The sequence below is a fragment of the Pieris napi genome, chromosome 6, assembly GCF_905475465.1.
Source record: "Pieris napi chromosome 6, ilPieNapi1.2, whole genome shotgun sequence".
In the NCBI taxonomy this organism is placed as follows: domain Eukaryota; kingdom Metazoa; phylum Arthropoda; class Insecta; order Lepidoptera; family Pieridae; genus Pieris; species Pieris napi.
Genome location: NC_062239.1, coordinates 4,112,503 through 4,124,619, shown reverse-complemented (window position 1 = coordinate 4,124,619; position 12,117 = coordinate 4,112,503). Strand labels below are relative to the sequence as shown.

The 12,117-nt window shown below is 37.5% G+C and overlaps 1 non-coding gene across 1 annotated transcript; it reads right to left on the bottom strand.

Annotated features, from left to right (window-relative positions):
• Positions 1-11,496: 11,496 nt before the first annotated feature.
• Positions 11,497-11,615, bottom strand: LOC125050733. Its single transcript, XR_007117187.1, has one exon. It is a non-coding gene; the product is annotated as a 5S ribosomal RNA (ribosomal RNA).
• Between the last annotated feature and the right edge of the window lie 502 nt (positions 11,616-12,117).

Here is a 12,117-nt window from a genome sequence, read left to right as displayed (position 1 = left end):
GATTAGAGGAATATACACTTTTTAGGATGTAATTAACTTACCCTACCTTAATCTGACGCGCTCGGGAATTTCTGATGGTCAATTTTTTTTTACTAATCTGATCCTGTCTCCTTCACGGGCGGCCTTATATATGGCCCTCATATTTTGTGGAGGTACTTAACCGGGTACAAGGTATCCCCCTATATATTAATCTGCCGCGCTTTAGTAAATCCCGAAATCCCCTCTTGGGCTCCCCTACCATAAATCAAGACAGAGACAATGTAAAGATAGGTGAGTGACGTGCAATCATAAATATTAGAAAGAATGAATAATTGTTATGTAAACAATTAAATATACTGAATATTTACATTACGATATTATAATGAAAAAAACCTTAATATAGTTATTAAATTCACAAAATGTTATTACTTAGGTAGGTATCTAAAAATATACCTTATGATTCATAAGTATGAATATAATTACCAAACAATAATATTAGAAAAAGGTTAAAATAAAATTTTAAAAATTTTCACACACCACAAATCATTCTTCTCACGATAGCTCTTTGATTACATCCTCACGATATGTCTTTGCATGATTGATTTTGTAGATTTTTACTATGTAAAATCGTGAACTTTATGTTATTTTTGTTAAATCTATTAGATTAATATAATATCTAAGTTCCTAATTCATAATACGTTAAAGTGTATGATTAGTGATAAAATCGTGATTTTTCATCACGAAAAACGAAAATCTTTGTTTTTTCACTTTTAATCAATTCAGAATAAATAGACTTAATTCTAACATTCGTTAAGGTTCGTCTCGAATAGAAATTTAAGCTATGAATAATTTTTCTTTACAGCCGTTATTTCAACAGTTATTTCAAGTGCATAATCTTGGTAAAATATAGGTTCATATTTACTCTCTTTATTATTTTCCGAGAATACCAGAACTTCCAACGTTGAATTAATTTAATTTTGACCTATAGCAACTGCAAGATTTCTTGTTTATTCCGTAGATTTATTAAATACCTCACCGAAACTTGAACGTGTACAAGGAAATTGCTGTACATATGATAAAATTCTAATTTCAGAATTCTGTACATACAATATATTTAAACATCGTGAGATGTTTATAATTGCAAATTTTTATGTCTATTAATATTATTTATTGCATTTTTTTATAAATGCAATGGTTTTCCATTGTATCATCAACGTTTAATGGTATTTTATAGTTGGGTCTTATGATAAAATTAACCAATTAGTGATCAAGAACTAGAAAATCGAATGTAAATTGTCATTATGTTCTATCCATTTTTATTACATCACATTTACACTTGAAAAAATCTTAAAAATTTAAAAGTGTATTTTAATTTTCGACGTGACGTGACGTTATAATCTGACTTATAAACTCAAAATATTCTTAAGCGTATATCATAATACACCTGCATTTATTCTGTTAAAATGTCTTCCATTAGGAAATCCGAGTCAAAATGTATCAAAACTATAATATCCGATACCATTATTGAAAGCAATGTTTGCTCGGTCATGCCTACAACTTCGACTGTTATTACTTTCATACCGATTTATTATGTTTGTAAGCATTTTATTTAGCTTTTTGTGTCTGCTATTAACTGATTGACATTTCGATTGTTTCCGGATAATGGACCGTTCGATGGATTATATTTTATTCGATTCTTTCGCGTACTTATGTCCCATATTGTGAAGTTTTCTCTAGCAGAAATATGAAATCGGGAAACGAATAACTGATTATAAAGTTATTACATGTCATTAATGTTGACTATGAATATAAAAAGACAATTAAGAAAATTAAAATTATTAAAGTAGTCATTAAATTATAATTAGGAATTTACCAGATTAAGTACAAAAGATTAAGAAAACCAGATGTTTTATATGCGATATATTAGTGTACAATGTATCGTTATATAGTTATTGTAATAATACAGTATACAAAGTAATATATCAAAAATATAGAATTGATAAAATCGTCGCATTAAGAACCAACGACGCCATTTTTACCTCATTTCATTGACCATGCATAATTTATGATATATTTTTTGATAATACACGGAAATGATTTATGCTTGCAGCGCGATCAAAACTATAAACATTTAAACAAATTTCTTTAGTATTACATTTCTGACGTTATTTGAGTTTAAGCAATTGCTAAGATACAACTTGTGCCTTCGCTTAGGAAACTATTTTGAGTTGAAAACTTTACTTGACAGGACTGGGACAATAAAAGAAAACTTAAGTTTGTTTTGTGAATGTGAGTTAAATGCATTTATTCATAGATGTTTTCCCAAAGTTTTAAATGGCTTTAATAATACTTGGATCTTCTTAAGAATTTCTTATAAAAAGTACAAACAAGACTTTTTTATATTCTGGTTTAGACGACTCATTGGTCTAGTGGTTAGTACCCCTGACTGCGAATCCATGGGTCCCGGGTTCGATCCCCGGCTGAGACAAACATCGATGTGATGAGCATTTTGTGTTGTGCTTAGGTCTTGGGTGTTTAAATATGAATTTATATGTCTATCTAGCTATAATATGTATAGATATCCGTTGCCTAGTAGGTACCCATTACACAAGCTTCACCAGCTTAGCATGGGACTAGGTCAATTGGTGTGAATTGTCCAATAAAAAATATTATCGAGTATTATTTAAATACTTTAAACATATCAGCGTATTAGATTAATTAAATAAAAATAATTAGATAATTATTGTTAATACAAAATATTGATGAGATGGAGGATACCTACTATATCCTTAAGCAAAGATATATATTAGATTCAACTTATGTGAATGTATATTTTTTTTCACGAAAACGAAGTCATATGTAACATATTATTACGTTGCACATTAGATAATCCAATTTGTCACTTATTGATCTATTTTAGATAGATAGTATTCTATGTAGTATTTATTTTTCATTGATATCTTTTATAGTCAAGCTAAATACATACGTCGTACACATATATATAATATTTTGGGACAATATTGAGCTTGCCTAAAAGTATAATTTTAATCAATTACCCTCTAAAATTCGTAATATAAGGGTGTTTAATCAATTCAAAAGGGCATTAAAGATTCATATTAGAATGAACCTAATAGACGTAACCTAATAGAGATAATTGGGATAGCTGATGGCGACGCGTATCTCGTTCGTATATTATACTAGCTGATCCGGCAAATGTCGTTTCGCCGTGTATATCATTTATAATAAAAAATAGGGGTTGATCGTAGAGGGGTGAAAATTAGGGGTTGTATTTTTAATGATGTATCATAAAAAAAAATATCTAAAAATTAAAAAATAATAATTTAGGGGTGCACTACCCTTAACATTTAGGGGGATGAAAAATAGATGTTGTCCGATTCTCAGACATACCCAATATGCACACAAAATTTCATGAGAATCGGTCAAGCCGTTTCGGAGGAGTTTAACTACAAACACCGCGACACGAGAATTTTATATATTAGATTGAGTTTCTCATGTAATTTTTTTTTTGTAATGAGAAATAAAGTTCTTTAAACATTAAACATAATTTCAACCCTATTAAGGTAAAGTTTTCGACATTCATGAATCTTATCAAGCTTTATTAAGTCTTAATTCATACTTTGTTCTGTTAAAGACTCGAATCAAAGCGGCCTCAATTCTGAAGTGCTGAAGATTTAAGATTAAGCCAATCCGTCATATCGACGTGACGACAGCTTTTAAGTATTAAGTCAAGTGGCCTGTGAAACAGATAAAGCTGAAATCCATCAAACCTGTATTTACGAAGTCATCAAGGAAGCTTTGAATATTGAGAATTTACAGTATTTTAAATTAAGCTTTTTTTCATCGTATTTGCAAAGTTCCCTGAATTGTTTTTCACAATTTGGCGGTTTGTTATCGATTACAATTGAATTAGAGCAGTATTTTCGGATTACAATTATTCGAAAGTATATGTATAGAGCATTTGTTTAATTCCTTTTCAACAAATTCCAATATTTAAATAACATTTAATATTTTTTCTGATATAGCATCGCTTTACGTCTACATATGATAGAGACGGCATCACACTATGGTCCAAAAAAAAGGATATTTCCAATATTTACACCACAACAAAGTATGTGAAACTAAGATATTACTAGGTATCTTTAAGACAACTTACTAAGATATTCTAGGTATTTTTTTGGCGTCGGGACGTGACGACCCCATCGCCCACTGGTGAAATAACCTGTGACAGAGGTTATTTCATCAGCGCAATCAGTCAACCCCTTCCTAGTGGGAGTGCCATGCTGTTGCCTTCGGGCTTCAGCCAAATGGGCAGGCACGACCGGGGCAGTACCACTGTCTCTCAGAAAACCGGCGTGAAGTGATGCAATAGGCTCGCCTTATTGTACTCGCGTTTCGTGCGGTGAGAGAGACTCCCGGAGCCCATCCCCCCCTCCCCCATATGTAATATGAAGGTGCAGAAAAAAGAGAATCTACCCCAGGGGGGTACCACACGCGCTCGCGTTGGAGAATCCCCCTCTGGGCGTCCAACACCGGGACACGGAGCACCCGGTGGTGGACGCACAGGCTGCCCTTCGTATTCTGGGGGGGGCAATTCTGCGCTCAACAACAGAAACAATTATCGTTCTCGGGGCAAACGGAGCAATTCAACGCTCGCCGTGGACTTCACGAATGTTAGGGGGCTCAATTCCAATATCAACGCAGTCCACTACCATTTGGAGACTGCGAAGCCGGCCTTGCTCTTTCTTACCGAGACTCAGATTTCCTCCCCGGCTGATACTTCCTACCTCTCCTACCCGGGGTACAAATTGGAACATTCATTTGTGCCACGGGCGGGAGTTTGCGTGTACGTCAGAGAGGATATCTGTTCTCGTCGCCTCGGGACGCTTGAAGGAAAGGACCTATCTAACCTCTGGCTGCGCGTAGACTGCGATGACCATCCGCGATTCTACGCATGCCTGTATAGGTCCCATAGCGGAAATACCGAAACTGACCGACTCATTGAGCACATCCAAATGGCTACAGATTCCCTGCTCGAAAGGGTTCCTACCGCTGAAATCGTGATACTTGGCGATTTTAACGCCCACCATACCGATTGGCTCGGCTCTGAAACCACCGATCACGCGGGAAGATCCTTTCACGACTTTGCTTTAGCCTACGACCTGACACAAATGGTCCCTGCGATTACGCGAATACCAGATGTGGATGGTCATAAACCCTCTTTGTTGGACCTTCTGCTGACTTCACATCCGGAGAATTATCAAGTCTCTGTTGACCCGCCATTGGGTTCATCAGATCATTGTGTGGTCCGGAGTACTGTGCCATCTACGCGCCCTTCACGGCCCCGCTTTATGGGTTGTCGCCGTATCTGGCACTACAAGTCAGCAGATTGGGACGGGATGCGGTCTTTCTTTGCGTCCTACCCTTGGGGGCCTATGTGCTTTTCGCCGGAAGCTCCAGATTCCGTCGCCGCCTCTGTCGCCGAAGTGGTTCTGCAGGGCATGGAACTCTTTATTCCATTTTCTGCGGTGCCGATCGGTGGCAAGTCTCAGCCCTGGTTTAAACGTTCTTGCAAGGCGGCCTCGCGTCGAAAGCGAGAATGCTTTAAGGCATGGGCGGAAGCGGCGAAATCTCGTGATGCCAATACCAGCGAACTCAAAACAGCATATAACTCAGCCTCCAGGTCCTTCAAACGGGAAATCACTAAGGCAAAGTCAGAGCACATTGCCAGTTTTGAGATTGGCCCAACTCCCTTCAGGGACTCGAGCCTTCTGGTCTCTCGCCAAAGCTGTCCAAGGGAATTTTTGTCAGCCCGCCATTCCGCCACTGCACAGGGAGGATGACTCTCTGGCCCACACTGCGAAGGAGAAGGCCGACCTTTTGGGCTGTCTCTTCGCGTCCAACTCGACTTTGGATGACGGAGGGAGATCACCACCGACCATTTCGCGGTGTGATTCTTCGATGCCGGATATCACATTCCAGCAACATGCCGTGCGCAAAGCACTATCTTCCTTGGACATTCATAAGTCGAGCGGGCCGGATGGTATCCCCCCAATTGTGCTGCGTACTTGTGCTCCTGAGTTGGCTCCGGTCTTAACGCGCCTTTTCCGGTACCTGTACTTGCTCGGCACTGTCCCGAAGTGCTGGAAGACCGCTTCGATACATCCGATCCCAAAAAAAGGCGATCGCTCTGATCCGTCCAACTATCGCCCAATAGCTATAACCTCCTTGTTCTCCAAAATAATGGAAACCATTATTAATAGCCAGCTCTTGAGGTATCTAGAGGGCCACCAGTTGATTAGCGATTCTCAGTACGGCTTTCGTCGTGGTCGCTCAGCTGGTGACCTCCTTGTATACCTTACACATAGGTGGGCAGAGGCAATTGAGTTCAAGGGGGAGGCGCTGGCGGTAAGTTTGGACATAGCGAAAGCCTTCGATCGGGTGTGGCACAGAGCACTGCTCTCGAAGCTTCCAGCCTATGGGCTACCCGAGAAATTATGCGATTGGATCTCCAGCTTTCTGGCCGATCGGAGCATCAAGGTCGTCATCGACGGAGCATGTTCCGACCTTAAACCCGTGAACGCTGGGGTCCCACAAGGCTGTGTTCTATCCCCGACCCTGTTTCTTCTGCATATCAATGATATGTTGCAACTTAGCAACATTCATTGCTATGCGGATGACAGCACTGGGGATACTTTTTACACTGGCCGGGCAGGTATTTCTCGGGCAGTTGTCGATGAGTACCGGAACAAACTTGTGTCTGAAGTCGAAACTCTACTACGTGGAGTCTCAGACTGGGGCAGACTAAACCTAGTCCAATTTAACCCCAAGAAGACACAAGTTTGCGCGTTTTCCGCTAAAAAAACACCCTTTGTCGCCACTCCTCTTTTCGAAAACACTCTTCTTAAAGCCACAGCCAGCATTGGAATACTTGGCGTTGACATATCGAACGACGTTCAGTTTCGCGGTCACTTGGAGGGAAAGGCTAAATTAGCCTCCAAAAAGCTTGGTGTGCTCAGCAAGGCGAGGCGGTACTTCACTCCGGGCCACCGCATGCAACTATATAAAGCGCAAATTCGGCCCCACATGGAGTACTGCTCTCACCTCTGGGCGGGGGCTCCCCAGTACCAGCTCCTTCCACTTGACCGTATACAACGCAGAGCGGTTCGAATCGTCGACGACCAATCCCTCTCCGAGCGGCTTGATCCTTTGGCGTTGCGTAGAGATGTGGGGTCACTCTGCATCTTCTACCGCATTTACCATGGAGAGTGTTCAGAGGAGTTGTTCGGATTAATACCTGCAGCTGAATTTTATCATCGGACGTCGAGACAGAATACGAAATTCCACCCGTATCACCTCGACGTCCGCCGTTCCACAACTGAGCGTTTTTCAAGGCAGTTTTTGCCGCGCACCACCTCTATGTGGAACCAGCTGCCCACTGAGGTTTTTCCGAACCAATTCGACTTAGGGTCCTTCAAGAAAAGAGCGTACCGATTCCTGAAAGGCCGGCAACGCACTCGCGAGCCCTCTGGCATTGAGAGTGTCCATGGGCGGCGGTATCACTTAACATCATGTGAGCCTCCTGCCCGTTTGCCCCCTGTTTTATAAAAAAAAAAAAAAAAATCTACTATAAAACTATAAACTCCTGTTTCATAAAAACCTAGTGGCGCGACAACCCTATGGTTTGGCCTTAGATTGCATCCATTTCTTTGATTGTCGTTATTTCAAGGTATAGGTATGTTAACTAAAGCTGGCGGCTTCAACACATTTACACTTTGTGCTTGTGTAGTGTCTGTGAATAAGCGCGAGACGTGATGTCAAACTGAAATACAATCATAAATACATCATGAATAGACTGTCCGTCGTGTATGAGTGGACTAAAATGTATAGCATGGCAAAAAAATCATATTTTGAAACATACTGTATGTGAAATTGCATTAGTGTGAGTACTGTGAACCCGCCAGCTTTCGATAACCGACCTATATCGAGGATTTTTTTGGGTTTGAGACGAGGGTTTCCTCACGACGTTTTTTTTTCACCGTCACGTCCGTCAATGTCCAGTGTCGCACAGTCGGGGATCGACCTTACGACCTCAGGGATAAGAGTCGCACTATAAAGCCACCACTCTTATTAACTAGCAAATAATTTTAATAAGTTTAAAGAAATAATACACAAATAACATCAATTGTTTTTAGATGTAGGTAACTAAGTTTATACATATTAAGTATACACGTATAATTAAGTGTATTATAAATTAAAATTTTATATACAAACTCAATATTAGTGTAGACTTTTTTGTTTTGTATTAAGAAATCCAAACCATTTTTCCAGAAATGCACCATAAAGTATGGTATACCAAGTTCTGGTAGGGAAAACAATATTCGAATCGAATTAAATATTCAGTTGTCCATGCTCCACATACCTAAAGAATTTCAATTCAGAATGATCGCAATTTCGAATATTACATGTTTAAAAGATTAAAACGGTCATCGTATTAACAGAATCGCTTACTTATCAATTCAGTTGTGACACAGATAAAACTGAAATTCATGAAGATTTTATTTGCTGAATCATTAAGAAATAGTTTATAAGAGTTTTTGGAAGCGGTTTAATATTAAATTTGCAGTTTTAAAGCATAAATTGTCATGTATTTTATATCTTATTTATATATTATATATTAAAATGACAAACTAACTAAGAAATAATAATTAAGAGATTAACTAGGACGTACAGGCGTACACGGCACGGTGGCTATTACACAAGTTTACTTGGAAACTATCGGAGGTCTAAGGGTAGATGCAATATTATTTACATTACAATATTAGTAACATATCTGGTCTACCACATGCCCAAGAACTTTAAATAACACTTTTAGCTTCATTGAACGACTGCTCAGTAGATTAGATAATATATTAAGGTAAGAAAGGTGATTTTAATGATTCATGACTCATGAATCATGAGGCAACAAGAGATGCTGAAAGAGGAGATTTTAAGTATGTGGAAGTTAATTGAATAGAGACAGATGAGTTACGAAACTTTCTTTCATAACACGAAACATTTTGTTACCATGGTTACGAATACAGTAATATATATATATATATATATATATATATATATATAATTATATAATACTACCGTGTATTTTTACTCCATATCATATAAACAGACCGTTTCACATAATTGCATCAAGGGAGACCAGAAAAAAAACGGTGGCGTGATCTTCAGTATTGGCATCAGATTACTGTATCGGTTTCATGATCTTTTTTTTCTAATATGCAAGTAAGTAATCAGTCTTCTGTGTCTGATATACGTCGTAAATTCTATAGTATCCTCACTATGTGTTCCTCCACCGTACGATCGCGTGTTAAATCCACACATAGAAATAAAGATCCATTAGTGCACAGTACCCCTACGTAGGCACGCTCTAGCCCCGAACCAAAACTTCTATAAAAGCTAAAAAAAGCCAAAAACAGCTAGAAATCGTATTCAATTCTTGGTTCAAGGTTCTATAAATTGTCTTTTATATTGTAAATAATGTAGCAACTTGAAAATTGTAGATGAAACTTTGTAGCAATCAAGGTAAAAGATATTCTCAACGCTGTTAACACAATTTTCTGAAAATATCAAAGAAGCTGAATAGCGGCGATAGCGACACTCGGACTAAGTAACCACTAACTTTGTTATCTCGAGCGATATTATCAAGGCACGGGCTAAGAATTTTCTTACACCAATGTTTTTCCTTAGTAATTCTGCTAAACATCTCAGCGTAAGCTTTATCTTAAATTTTGATTCAAATTTGTATCATACAAACATTTTCTAGGCGTTAAATAAATACTATGAATCACCCAAATTTATAATATCAATTTTTATTGGATTTCATTTTCATGTATATTTTGAATTTAACAATTATTAATAAATAATATTTATATCCATAGCAGTATTGGCTTCAGGGTGTGACTCTCATCCCTGTGGTCGTAGGTTCGAAGCCCGGCTGCACCAATAGACACTCGCCTATACATCATTAGGCATTAGGTAAACATCGTTAGGCCCAAAAAGTCTATACAAAAAAAGCAAAGTCTTAAGACTTAAACTGATTTTTTTGTTATATGTATATATAGGTATAAAAATATTTCCTATATTTTACGCGTACAAGCAGAGTCATCTATTGATTGTAACATGATTCGTGGTATCAATCACCCGAAAGTTTAATAAAACGCAGTCATAAATATGTTTTATTTCCATCTGTGACATTTGAAACATTTTGTATTTGATTTTACCGAATACCGTATACCTCTTCCGGTTACTAAATAGCTTTAAATAATTAATATACACATTCTTCATAAATATACAAAAAATATTTAAATAAATGATGAACTTAATAAAGGAAAAGTTATCGATACTCATAAATGTAACTTTAAAAGTCTTTGTTGTAACGAACATAGTGATATTCAATCTTAAATTAACTTTTGTTATCCCCGTGTATATGCAATTAATAAAATAAATGCTAAATTATATAATAATAATAATAATCTTTATTTTCTTCTCTCACATACATAAGGTTTTTATGATTAAACTAAGATTATAACATTAGGAAGTGTATGTGAGAGACTGGTCTCTGTAACAGGAGACCTGAGTGACAGATAACCAGCCTCTCCACCACCGGACCGGAACGCGTACAATCATGTCATTGTCAAAGGTTACAATAGAAGAAAATAAGTATTAAGTGCTAAAGAAAACATTGCAAACGGAGTCTTAAAAATAAATTTGGTGTGTTTGTGTGTGTGTGTATGTGTGTGTGTGTCTCTGTCTCTCTAAGTGTGTGTATGCGTGCGTGGGTGTGTGTATATGTGTGGGGGAGTGGGTGTGTTACAGAATGACAGTTATTAGATCCTCTGTTTCATCATAACTCAGTCTTCAGCCAAGTAGTAACCTTTTTTTACATTTGTATTTGGGTAGTGGGTAAATGTTAATTTTTTCGTTTAATTTATTATACAAATAACAGCCTAGGAATCTTAAATTAACTTTTGTTATCCCCGTGTATATGCAATTAATATAATAAATGCTAAATTATATGTATAACAAATATTAATTACAAGCAGATATGTTCTTAATTTCTATATAACTAAAAGTAAAATAGTTTGTGGCGACACATACCATTTTAGGACTACAGTCACTGCCATGACGCCACAACCTGAAACTCGCTGAGACATAAACAACTTCTGGACATTAGCTACTGGGGTCGGGCTGGCCAATCAATAGTTAAACTGGTCGAGGATCCTCCTTTTAGGTCGGAGGCAGAACAGAACCTTCTTTTGCAGTATTAAGTTTTTATGTTCGATCTAATAGAGATCTATGTGCGTTTTAATATATAAAAAAAACTTTAGAGGTGTCAAGGGACACCCGGATGGAACGAAATTCCTTTCGATTAATTTATATGTTAATTGGTATCATAACAGTATGATAGATTTTCTCGACACCAATCTTACGACGAAAAAAAAAAGCCAACATCACGAGGTGTTCCCAGGCGGTCACCCATCCAAGTACTGACCTCGCCCGACGTTGCTTAACTTCGGTGATCGGACGAGAACCGGTGTATTCAACGTGGTATGGACGTTGGCGATAGCTAAATAGAAAATGTAAAATATAACAACTATAGCAAACAGTGTCGTTACAACTTTTGGTCTTAATTTATTCCGTCTAGCCCCCTTTCGCAACGCTCGATAACTTCGTTCCAACAAGACTAATTTAGTTAAGTGATTCCAAAAATAATTTTCATTTCTTATCCCTAACAAAAAAAAGCCAACATCACGAGGTGTTCTCAGGCGGTCACCCATCCAAGTACTGACCTCACCCGGCGTTGCTTAACTTCGGTGATCGGACGAGAACCGGTGTATTACAATAGCAAATAGCAAAAAAGTATCGTGACAACTTTTCGTAAGAATTTTTTCCGTCTAGTTCTTCACAACGCGCGATAAGGAACTTCGTTCCAATAAATTATATATTCAATATATAACAATACTGTTATATATTGAATATGTTTCAAGAAAAATGCTTTCTTTGTATAAGAATATAGTTTAGTAAATAATATATAATTTGATTTGTAGTGACAAGACGTCTGCG